General features: G+C 40.1%; 1 non-coding gene across 1 annotated transcript; it reads right to left on the reverse strand.

The window, feature by feature from the left end:
• Positions 1–3965: 3965 nt before the first annotated feature.
• On the reverse strand, positions 3966–4047 carry TRNAL-UAG (transfer RNA leucine (anticodon UAG)). Its single transcript has one exon. It is a non-coding gene; the product is annotated as a tRNA-Leu (tRNA).
• Positions 4048–13959: the final 9912 nt, after the last annotated feature.

Here is a 13959-nt window from a genome sequence, read left to right on the forward strand (position 1 = left end):
CATCTATGGCCTCAACGGCCAAAGGTATCTTTCTTAACTGGGATGGGATAGTGTGTTTAGTAGCAAAGGCTTGGTCGATAAAATTCTCAGCAGCACCGGAATCTATCAAGGCCATGGTCTTTAGCACTCCCTTCTCCCACGTTAAAGAAACTGGTAACAGCAACCTGTGATTTTTATAATCATGAGTAGAGGACAAAATAGAAACACCCAAGGCCTGTCCTCTAGAGAAACTTAGGTGCGGGCGTTTCCCGAGCGAATAGGACAATTCAGGCGCAATTGACCTCTGACTCCACAATACATACATAATCCCTCCCTTCTCCTGTACTGTTTCTCCTCCTCTGAAAGGCGAGTATTGCCTATCTGCATAGGTTCAGGAAACAGTGAGGTATTGGAATCAGGACTTTGAAATGCGGGTGTTAACTTAAAGGTAGGTCTAAGATTCCTCTCTCGAGTGTTCTGTCTCTCTCTTAAACGCTCATCAATGCGAGAAATGAACAAAATTAAGTCCTCTAAATTCTCAGGCAGCTCCCTAGTAGCAACCTCGTCAAGGATAACATCTGATAACCCGTTCAAAAATACATCTATATAAGCCTGCTCATTCCACTTGACTTCTGCCGCCAGAGACCTGAACTCTAGTGCATAATCCACAAGTGTTCGGTTCTCCTGTCTCAGGCGCAACAGTAATCTGGCTGCATTGACCTTCCTACCAGGCGGGTCAAAAGTTCTTCTAAAGGCAGCTACAAAGGCATTATAATTATATACCAACGGGTTATCGTTCTCCCATAATGGGTTGGCCCATCTCAGAGCTTTCTCAATGAGTAAGGTGATAATAAATCCAACCTTTGCCCTATCGGTAGGATAGGAGCGAGGTTGCAATTCAAAATGAATACTGATCTGGTTTAAAAAACCACGACACTTCTCCGGTGAACCACCATAACGTACTGGTGGGGTAATACAGGAAGAGGCACCTACAGTGGCTACCTCTAGGCCTGAATTTACAGAGGAAATTGGAGTAGTACGCGTCTCCTCTGGTGGGTTATTAGCACGAGATAATAACGCCTGTAGTGCTAAGGCCATTTGGTCCATTCTGTGTTCCATGGCATCAAACCTGGAATCAGGGGGGCAAACCTGACTGTTTGTACCTGCAGGATCCATTGGCCCTGTCGTAATGTCAGGATCGGGTCAGGGATCCAACACGCAAAGTACAAACAGGTACAGGATACGTATACCGGACCTTAGAATGGCCGGACTAACGTACAGAGAGTATAGAGAATGGTCAGAGACAAGCCGAGGTCGAGGGAACGAGAGGACAGGTAAGCGAGTAACAAGCCGGGTCAAGGATAACAGAGGTAAACAGAGTAAGACAAACAAGCCGGGTCGAAACCAAAAGGATAACTGAAAAACACCAGAGCACTGTGTGACTAGACAGGCTAGAACCACGACAGGGCAATGAGCAACAGGGCGAAGTATGTTTAAATACCCTGGCTAGAGAGGATAGACACGCCTCCGACGAGTCCTGATTGGTCTCCAACGGATTGAGTGACAGGTCGTTCCGGATTGGCGTCATGACGTCGGTCTCCGGGCACCATGCTACATAAGGAAGTAAGTCCCTCGCGGACGGCGTTTATGTGAACGGGTCGACCGCGAGGAACAGGAGAAACATGGCGTCCGGACGGATAAACGTCTAAGTCTCTACCTCTCTCGGAGGTAGAGACCTCAGGTACCCTGACAGTCTCCACCCGATCCCCTTACCTAATTGTAACTGGCTCCCCAATCCTCCACCTCCTCTGGAAAGAGCTATCTTCACTAAACTACCCCTTCCCAGCTGTGCCTCCTACTCAGCACCCTTCCTAGCAGCCCCAGAGGCACGGCGCTGTTGACCGAGAGCAACCTCCAAACGCTCTGGAATTTTGGAGGCGATCTCGGCTCCACCGTGGTCCACTGAAACTTTAATCAGAGCGCTCTCTGCCCCGTTACCACCTAGCAGGGTGCTTTTTGGAGGGGATATAGACTAGGCGATGAAGCATCCAATGATACCCTAGACTTGGGGGAGCCGGACAAACTCGAGGAAAGCGCCGCTGTTTTGGGTGACTTTCACCCCAGCACCATGGAACTCTCCACCAGATAGATGGGACAGATTGGGCGGTCGGGGACAAGCTATCTGGGGATTTATGGCATGTGGAGGTGCTTCACTTTTTTGTATGTGTTTTCTGGGTTTTTCATATTTTTGGTTTTCTGTGTCCAGGAGATAATCAGTTTAACTGAGAGCTGACTCAATTATCTCACAGACAGAGGAGCCTGAGCGTGTTTATGTTTTATTCAATGGAGACTCCATGCTGGGGGGGGGGTCTGTGTATAAAGTCAGTGTACCTTGAACCCATAAAACTGTTCTTCTTCACCCCTCACTAAGTCTCAACTAGTGCTTGGGTGAGACAGTGGTATCCGATGCAGGCTGTCACTTCCCACTTGTGGAAGCTATTCACAACTGGGAAGGGACAGCCTAGTTTGTAGTAACCCATCTTCTCAAGGGTACACCACCACACTGGGTTCCCCCCAATTTTTTGTGGGTTTCCACCTTCATTCATTATTTGTTGTTGTAGCATCTAAATTCGGTTATGCCCTTTTAAGCTACCTAACACTTTCTATGCAACAGAACAAGTCTATGTAACTTGCATCTGGAGCTATTTGTTTGTCTTTCTTGTGATCCACAGAGTTAATCCTTCAGGTGTCTATAGAGATTAACCCTCAAAGTCCCAATGTCCAGTTGTCCTTGGTGATTAGCCAGCTGTCCTATATTCTCTACTGTCTATAGCAGGCACGAACTATGAATACTCTGATACCAGGTATCTCAGAGAGCCATCAGAGGGCCCCAGCAAGGAGCTCAAGGCCTACACGGGGCCTAGCAGGGAGGTATAAACACAGCACCTGGAAGGAAACAATTGTCACCAAGATGGCCATCAGAAAAAGTGAGCCACTACTTCACCAGTGGTGAATTAAGTAATTAGTCAGGAATGGAGTCATCTCCTATGTCCCTTACAATGATGTGGGAAAAAGTTAATGGTGGGCCTTTATTAAAGGTCTGTCTAACTGTGCTCTCCTGTCCTCCTTCACAGGAAAGTCAACCCATTCGATAAGCACACTGGAGAGAGACTGCCGTGTGTTGATGTCACACTAGAAAGCAGACAATACTACACAATGACATCAATGGCAGAGCACCAGCTGATTTGCCACTTGGTCACAGGACATTCTTCCCTGGATGGGGCTGACTACAATACTGGTGAAAAACTGGAATTCAGTGACCATTAGACAATTACTAACTGCAAAAATTGAATTTTTTTTGTATACATTTTCAATGCGTTATCTGCATAATGTATAAAAAGTGGGGTAATCTTAATCCTGGACAATCCCTTAAAAGTCTAACACTTCGTATCATTACCATTAAATTGGATAATAGTAACAACCCCTGGATGTTGGGCTATGGTAACATCCCCAGGACGTACTTGAAAACCAGAGTAATCTGAATGTACCTTTCCTTTAAATACTTTGTTATTATTATTACTATTGATAAGGCACCAACATATTCCATAGCACTGTACAAAGGGTAGACAAACAAACATATAAATCTTAAGCGGATGAGTTAGAAATGGTAACACGAGGTGACAAGGGCCCTGTTCAAACAGGATAGCAATTTAAAGTACAAATCTAAACTAACCGAAGCCTAAATTCCACACTAACTCTACTGTGCCTCTCCCACATTCCCCAGCTCTAAATCCCCATAGAAAGCATTTACATCTGAGCAATTTATCAGCAGGAAATGTATTTTTAACAAAACGGAATAGGAAATGCAAAGGAAGAACAGTAGCTGGAAAAAAAAAAACAGTACGCATTTTTAAATTCTTATTATTTAAAATAATTTTTAAAATGCGTATTTAAGTAAAAAAAATATATATAAAAAAGATAAAACATGGCAGTGGTGGGATTCGAACCCACGCCTCCAGAGAGACTGGAGCCTAAATCCAGCGCCTTAGACCGCTCGGCCACACTACCTGAATGGAATGGTTGATGAAAGCACTTACCTGGTAACCTGCTGCAGGGTTGTCACCTTATTTTCCAAAATATTTCTTGAATCCCATTCCATTCTTTAATCAAAAGGACAGTTTGATGGAAATGGAACATTTATATTTATAAAATATTTGTATTATTTGTTTCTTTTTGAAAGTTTGAAGACCTTTGGGTGCTGGCCACACAGCTAGCTTTATGTCACAATCCATTTAGATCCTTTTCTCTAACTCCAACTATTAGTTAAACAGTCACCTTGGGATACAGTAAATGTAATAAGAAAGACTACCCATAACATTTGCAGGGCCCTGCGCACACCGTCAACTTCACGCACACAAACACATACATGTATTTAGCCTCACGCACATAACTAGCCGTTCACATACATAACCAGCCACTAACACGCATACGTAACATGCTACATTTATTTATTCATAAGATATATTACCAGGAAGAATACATTGAGATTTCTCTCGTTTTCATATATGCCCTGGGCGCATAACTAATACATAACTAATTTAGTAACATACTAACAAGGGGACATAGAAACACACAAACAGGAATACATAGACACACACTAATATAGATACACTGATACACACTAATGTTGATACATAGACACACACTAATATGGATACACTGATACACACTAATGTTGATACATAGACACACACTAATATGGATACACTGATACACACTAATGTGGATACATAGACACACACTAATATGGATACACTGATACACACTAATGTGGATACATAGACACACACTAATATGGATACACTGATACACACTAATATGGATACATAGACACACACTGATATGGATACACTGATACACACTAATGTTGATACATAGACACACACTAATATGGATACACTGATACACACTAATGTGTATACATAGACACACACTGATATGGATACACTGATACACACTAATGTGGATACATAGACACACACTAATATAGATACACTGATACACACTAATGTGGATACATAGACACACACTAATATGGATACACTGATACACACTAATGTTGATACATAGACACACACTAATATGGATACACTGAGACACAGTAATGTTGATACGTAGACACACACTAATATGGATACACTGATACACACTAATGTGGATATATAGACACACACTGATATGGATACACTGATACACACTAATGTGGATACATAGACATACACTAATATAGATACACTGATACACACTAATATGGATACATAGACACAGACTGATATGGATACACTGATACACACTAATGTGTATACATAGACACACACTGATATGGATACACTGATACACACTAATGTGGAAACATAGACATACACTCATATAGATACACTGATACACACTAATGTTGATACATAGACACACACTAATATGGATACACTGAGACACACTAATGTTGATACATAGACACACACTAATATGGATACACTGATACACAGTAATGTTGATACATAGACACACACTAATATGGATACACTGATACACACTAATGTGGATACATAGACACACACTAATATGGATACACTGATGCACACTAATGTCGATACAAAGACACACACTGATATGGATACACTGATACACACTAATGTGGATACATAGACACACACTAATATAGATACACTGATACACACTAATGTGGATACATAGACACACACTAATATGGATACACTGATACACACTAATGTTGATACATAGACACACACTAATATGGATACACTGAGACACAGTAATGTTGATACGTAGACACACACTAATATGGATACACTGATACACACTAATGTGGATATATAGACACACACTGATATGGATACACTGATACACACTAATGTGGATACATAGACATACACTAATATAGATACACTGATACACACTAATATGGATACATAGACACAGACTGATATGGATACACTGATACACACTAATGTGTATACATAGACACACACTGATATGGATACACTGATACACACTAATGTGGAAACATAGACATACACTCATATAGATACACTGATACACACTAATGTTGATACATAGACACACACTAATATGGATACACTGAGACACACTAATGTTGATACATAGACACACACTAATATGGACACACTGATACACAGTAATGTTGATACATAGACACACACTAATATGGATACACTGATACACACTAATGTGGATACATAGACACACACTAATATGGATACACTGATGCACACTAATGTCGATACAAAGACACACACTAATATGGATACACTGAGACACAGTAATGTTGATACATAGACACACACTAATATAGATACACTGATACACACCAATGTTGATACATAGACACAAATTAATATGGATACACTGATACACACTAGTATGGATACATAGACACACACTGATATGGATACACTGATACACACTAATGTGGATACATAGACACACACTGATATGGATACACTGATACACACTAATGTGGATACATAGACACACACTAATATGGATACACTGATACACACTAATATGGATACATAGACACACACTAATGTGGATACATAGACACACACTAATGTGGATACATAGACACACACTAATATGGATACACTGATACACAGTAATGTGGATACATAGACATACACTAATATGGATACACTGAGACACACTAATATGGATACATAGACACACACTAATGTGGATACATAGACACACACTAATGTGGATACATAGACACACACTAATATGGATACACTGATACACACTAATATGGATACATAGACACACACTAATGTGGATACATAGACACACACTAATGTGGATACATAGACACACACTGATATGGATACACTGATACACACTAATGTGGATACATAGACATACACTCATATAGATACACTGATACACACTAATGTTGATACATAGACACACACTAATATGGATACACTGAGACACAGTAATGTTGATACATAGACACACACTAATATGGATACACTGATACACACTAATGTTGATACATAGACACACACTAATACACACTAATGTGGATACATAGACACACACTAATATGGATACACCGATACACACTAATGTTCATACATGGACACACACTAATATGGATACACTGATACACACTAATGTGGATACGTAGACACACACTAATATAGATACACTGATACACACTAATGTGGATACATAGACACACACTAATATGGATACACTGATACACACTAATATGGATACATAGATAATACACACTAATATGGATACACTGATACACACTAATGTTGATACATAGACACACACTACTATATGGATAAATGAGATCTAATGAGGATACATAAACACATTCAAGAATACTTACACAAATTACATGGATACATATAATCACCTATCTCTGCAACAAATATAGGGATTCAGTCCCACCATATGGCCATATTGTGTTAAGCCCAGCACTAGTTCGCAGTACCCCAATACCCAGTAGTGGTGGGCTTAACACAATATGGCCATATGATGGAACTGAATCCCCATATTAGTTTGCTGAGATAGGTGATTTTAAGTAGCCTTCTATAATTTAGAAATGCATTTTATTTTTTGCTCTGTTCCGTAATCTGTATTATGTATATATTTTGGTCACTAAGACAGCACCATTCCTGCAAGGTGCATATTCTGGGTGTGTCCCCAATTCCATTTTGTTTTTACTATGGATACATGTAGGCACTAATGTGGATACATAGACAAATACTAACATAGATATAGAGACATACACTAAAGTGGATGGATACTTAAACACATACTAACCAAAATACATAGAAACACAATAACAGGAAAACACAGACACACACTAACGTGGATACATAGGCACATACAAAAATATATACACACTAACGTGGATACATAGGCACATACAAAAATATATACACACTAACGTGGATACATAGGCACATACAAAAATATATACACACTAACGTGGATACATAGGCACATTCAAAAATATATACACACCAACGTGGATACATAGGCACATACAAAAATATATACACACTAACATGGATTCATAGGCACATACAAAAATATATACACACTAACGTGGATACATAGGCACATACAAAAATATATACACACTAACATGGATACATAGGCACATACAAAAATATATACACACTAACGTGGATACATAGGCACATACAAAAATATATACACACTAACGTGGATACATAGGCACATACAAAAATATATACACACTAACGTGGTTACATAGGCACATACAAAAATATATACACACTAACGTGGATACATAGGCACATACAAAAATATATACACACTAACGTGGATACATAGGCACATACAAAAATATATACACACTAACATGGATTCATAGGCACATACAAAAATATATACACACTAACGTGGATACATAGGCACATACAAAAATATATACACACTAACATGGATACATAGGCACATACAAAAATATATACACACTAACGTGGATACATAGGCACATACAAAAATATATACACACTAACGTGGATACATAGGCACATACAAAAATATATACACACTAACGTGGATACATAGGCACATACAAAAATATATTAAACAGAAAAAAAGGTTCTAATTCACCAGCACAGATACCCGAATCGGTAGTGTGCCAGGAAGAAGATGTACAACCCTTAAGATATGTACTTATGATTAAAATATCGTAGTTTATTGAATAAAGCTTAAAAACCTTAGTCTCCAGTCCACTAGGTACTAATTGTCGTAGGTCAAAAAGAAATATTCTATGTCAAAAGAGGCTCAAGGCAACAATCAGGGATAATAGGTAGCTTACTCTAAACAAGAGTTCTAGCAGGAACTGATCATAGATATCCAGCAGGCATTAATACACTCCTGTCTGTGCTACACAGCTAAAATTCATCTGTGGCTTCTCTTAATCAATTTGCCAGCTAAGTGCTGCCTGAATACTGTCCCTATTACCTCAGCATAGCATAGAGCTCATGCCTACTAACACAATAGTCCTATGGAGTGACTAAAAAAAGGTAAGTAAAGTGCTAACCCCCACACCCCAAGTGCATAGTTAAAATAAAAAAAGGATCAAAGCCCAACGCGCGTTTCAGCGTATCTAGACGCCGTCGTCAGGGGCGACTATGAAATCTACCGGTCTCTCCCACTTCCTTAAAAAGCCCAATTCTTAATTGATCATCGTTAACAGCTGGTCCCCATCACAAAGACTCACAATCCGTTGGTCCGGACGAGACTCCTCCTACCAGCCTAAACCAATGAGTCCATCGCAACACAGCTTACTTCCGCGTATCCCACGTGACGATTACGTAATCACGTTACGTCACGTGGGCAATGAGGAGGCGGTTGCGACGTCTGGATACCCCACGTGACTGTGATGTCGAGCGTTACGTCACGTGGGCGGGAAAAAAGGGCAGGACGCCATCTCCATGGTTACATCCCCTCACTAGCGAACCACGTGACTGGAGACGTCACTAGGTAGGCGGGGTTGTCAAAGAACCCCGAAAACACGCTATAGCAAGGGGATTAGAAGACTGATCAGCCCTATAAAGAGAATCTAAGGGTGATCAGATCCTAACCCAGGGTTGTCTATTAATTGCCCAGATATTATAACAACACAATGTATAACGGACACACATACATGGGGCCCACTAAAGAAATTAAGAATAATGAATATAATAAACTTGCATTTTAATTTGGGAATGGGCACACTCTAATGCAAAATGTGCCCCTACCCCATTATCTAACCATAAGAGGTCAGTGTAGAGTCCTGTTATATATTAAATATCAAGGGCAAACATAGATCCCTCCAGACAATCAGGTGACTAAGGATAACCAATGTAACATCACTGAAGTGTATATAAGGAGATATACACGGTAGATTAGATCCCTAAATAGACACAAAACAAGCCCAAAAGGGAATCATAGCTTCAAAAATAAATATTGAAAAAAAATTATAATCATAATAAACAAAACCCCTTATAACGTTACTGGAAAGAGTGTTCATTGGATGAAGGGGGTATATGAAAACCCCTCATTCAGGCCTTGTGGTGATAGGGTTTGGAGTTTAAAAATCCAAAAGGCCTCCCTCTGATGGCTATATATACAAAAATATATACACACTAACGTGGATACATAGGCACATACAAAAATATATACACACTAACGTGGATACATAGGCACATACAAAAATATATACACACTAACGTGGATACATAGGCACATACAAAAATATATACACACTAACATGGATTCATAGGCACATACAAAAATATATACACACTAACATGGATACATAGGCACATACAAAAATATATACACACTAACATGGATACATAGGCACATACAAAAATATATACACACTAACGTGGATGCATACAAATGTGGATACATGGACGCATACAAATGTGGATACATAGACACATACTCATCAAGCTTGATAAAGACCCAAAACGTTGCTGCTTTTGCCCCACTCAAGCTGCTATTTCTGTTACCTGAACCGTTATTTAATTCTCTAAGCTTTTGTCCATTCTCAGAATTTTCATATTCACTGTCCATGTTGCACTAACTTGGCTCTCCCCAAGTTAAAATGGTAATCCAGACGTGGACCCCGTGTTCACTGTGCCTAGAGGGGTTTAAGCTACACCAACACCAAAGAAGGCCAAAGCGATCGTCCAGGGTTGCTGTAGAGAACTTGTTGGCATTTTTGGTTCTGGACTGCCTTTATGTGTGGGATCAGTCTGATATGCCTTGGAACTGGTTCTCTCTGTAATGGCACAAGTGAGCAGAAACTATTTTGTTTGTTCTCATATATTATTTATTTATTTTATCTTGATTTATTTTTGTGCATTTCTCATTCTGGGAGTCTGAGGGACCTGCACGGTAGCTGTTCCTAGAGCTCCACTGGAATCTGCTGAACCCACTCTCCCAACTTGGGTTACATATTCAAGTGCTCCCATCATAACTGGGACTACAACTGCCTTCACTTTCCACATCCTTGATAGTACTACTACTATTTTAGTCCTTGGTATTTGTCCATCTTCTCATGTTCCTTCTTTTTATTGTTATGGTCACAGTATTGTCACATCCACCACCACTGCCATCTTCTATTCCTTGTCTACTACCACAATGTCAGGTTGGTTGACCAGTACTTGCTTGTCTGTCTGGATATAAAAGTCCCACGGGATATTAGTTCTGTCATTCTCAACTACCCTTTGTGGTATCTCCCATCTGGATTTAAGCAGGTCCAGCTCATATTCTTTGCAGTTGTTTTGGTACAAAACCCTAGCAACTTGGTTGTGTCTCTCAGTGCATGCTGTCCCTGCTAATATCTGTAACCCAGATGTGCTGGACTGGATTGTTTTGGAGGATACTTTGCATACTCTAGTCTGCACCTTGGTTACTTTCTGCTGTGGTAGAGCCCAACTTCTGTTGATTTGGTGCTGAGTGTGTCCCCCTGTGCTCTTAGAATTAGTGCCTCTGTGCTGCTTTTTACAATACTGATATGATTTTGTAATGTGATCCACATCTACTAGCTGTCGTTTGTACTTCCCATGGACAGGTTAGTCTTGCCATGAAACGTCCACCTTTTCTGCATCCTCTACCTCTTGTTGCCTTAGGCATTACCTTTGAAGTTTATCTTTGGGAGTCATCTTCGTGATGTGTTTATGAATCTTTGAGTTTCACCACGCCCTGACTTTCTTCATTCCAGCTGGTAAAGAGTCTCTGGGTGCAGGATTTTGGGTGGAATCCTCAATTCATCGTGAGAAGTTTCCATGCTTTGATATCCATGGTGGCCAGCTATTCTCTTGGTTAGGTTATTACAGCAGCTGGTTGCCTGATGACTGTGATGGTGACTGGTGGTCTGCTTTCAGGTCTAGTAGCCACTTGACGTTATGTGATGCTTATTTCACCCATATGTTTGTTGAGAAACATATGCATTGCACACACAAAGTCACTCTCTCTATCTCTAGAAAGATAACTAGACATTTACATGGTTACATAAGAGATATATATGCTTAAAGGGACACTATAAGTTTCCTAACCCTAAACCAGATTTACCTTTGAGAAGTCCCAGAGCTCTCTATTCACTAGTAACAGCACTAACTACATCTATAAGATTATAGAGCAAGGTGTAAATACTGAAAGACCTTTATTTTCTGCAGTTTAAAGGTTTTTTCTCAGTTAATCTCTGACTAAGTAGAGTGTCTAATCTAAGGACACTTAGGACCAAAAATAATTAGGTTAAGCAATTCAGTTGATCGATCCCTTATATTGGCACAAAGCAGAGGGATGACAGCTGATGTCCAGCCACCAAAAAGTGTTTTTCAACTGGTTTGTTGCTATATCGATCTATAACGTCAGGGTGACTGTTAGAAAGATGTCCAAGAATTCTCCCACGTAATTTCCAATCTGTGGCGGCCTATCTTCTAGTACTTATGATATCGACGCCAAGGTCCCCTTTCCTCCTTGTGTTTATAGACCAAGTGATATACCTCAGTGATTATAGCGGATATCGCTGTTCCACCCAAACACTAGCCGAGACTTGGTGAAGAAGAACAGTTTTTATTGCGTGAATTGCACACTTTTCTACCTGGGTCCTTAACAGGAGATCCCTAGGTGAACAATGACATTGCGACATACCAGGCACCTTGATGTCTGTACCTAAACAGATTATTTAATTACACCTCGGCGCTGATTAACATAACAAAAACAGGGTTCCCGTTCCCACATCCCCAAACCAATACGGTCCCTGGAAAGATCCCTTCTGAGTACCCATTGTGTTCAAAAATAGCTTGGATCAGAGGTATCTGTTCCGAGTTAGCTAGAAGTGAAGTTTTCACCATGCTGCGACAGTTCTTTGACCTGGTGCAGAGTTCCACAGCGTTGGGTGAGAAATCCCGGTCATCTAAAATGATAGTGCTTTCTGCCGTTCATTAAGCTCCCTCAAGATCTTGGTATTGTTCATTGCCTTGCCACCCCCTTTATCACCCCCCCAAATAGCGCACTGTTTGATGACACTGGGACCAAGAGTGCCCATGACAAAGTTTTCCAGTCTGCAGCAACACCAGAGAGTTCCAGAGGGTTTGTAGGTCACTCCCGGTCAAGTGCACAATGCCTCAATGCATCTCCTGCAGGTCTTTGATAACTCCTGGGCTACTGGAACGGCCACTGGGCTGGGAAGCATGGGTTGGTGTGGAAAAATGTGGTTATTATAAGCACTTGAGAGACATACCAGTCCTGGGTGACCAGGTGGTCTACCACAATATCTGTCTAGACAGTATCGTGTCCATAAGGGCATTGAATCTTCTCGATAACATGTAAAAACTACTAGAAGTGTAGTATCCAGGAGCTAATATTTAGAGATAAAAGAAGTGAAATAACAAAATAATAAAAAGTGGCAGAGGTATAAAATGGAATATATAAAATTAGATAGGTAAACTATTTGACAGAGAGAAAAAAAAAGAAACAAAAAGTATGGGAAATATGAAATAATATGTACTGAATAAAATAATGTAATAAAACACTGACCTGAAATTAATGAATAAAAATAAATCTAAATTTAATAAATCAGAAAAAGACTAATACATATTAAAGTACAAGTGTGGAATTATCCATATGAAGTCCAAAATATAGCAAATCAAGTCTGAGTGTTGCTGCAGTAGATGGGGCTGCAGCAGCACAGCAACCAAAGGGAGAATGGTTCCTGGGACTTAGCTTGATTGCTAAATTGATAAAGTACTTATAATAATAAATACAGTTCAACAGGTAAGTCCATAAAATGTAACCTAGTCAAATACAAAAAGTGACCATATGCATTAATAAAAGTGTCCACTTGGTGGCCTTAGCGTACCTACCAAAGTGCACTTCCCATTTTGG

Source organism: Pelobates fuscus, chromosome 3 (assembly GCF_036172605.1).
Source record: "Pelobates fuscus isolate aPelFus1 chromosome 3, aPelFus1.pri, whole genome shotgun sequence".
NCBI classification, from domain to species: domain Eukaryota; kingdom Metazoa; phylum Chordata; class Amphibia; order Anura; family Pelobatidae; genus Pelobates; species Pelobates fuscus.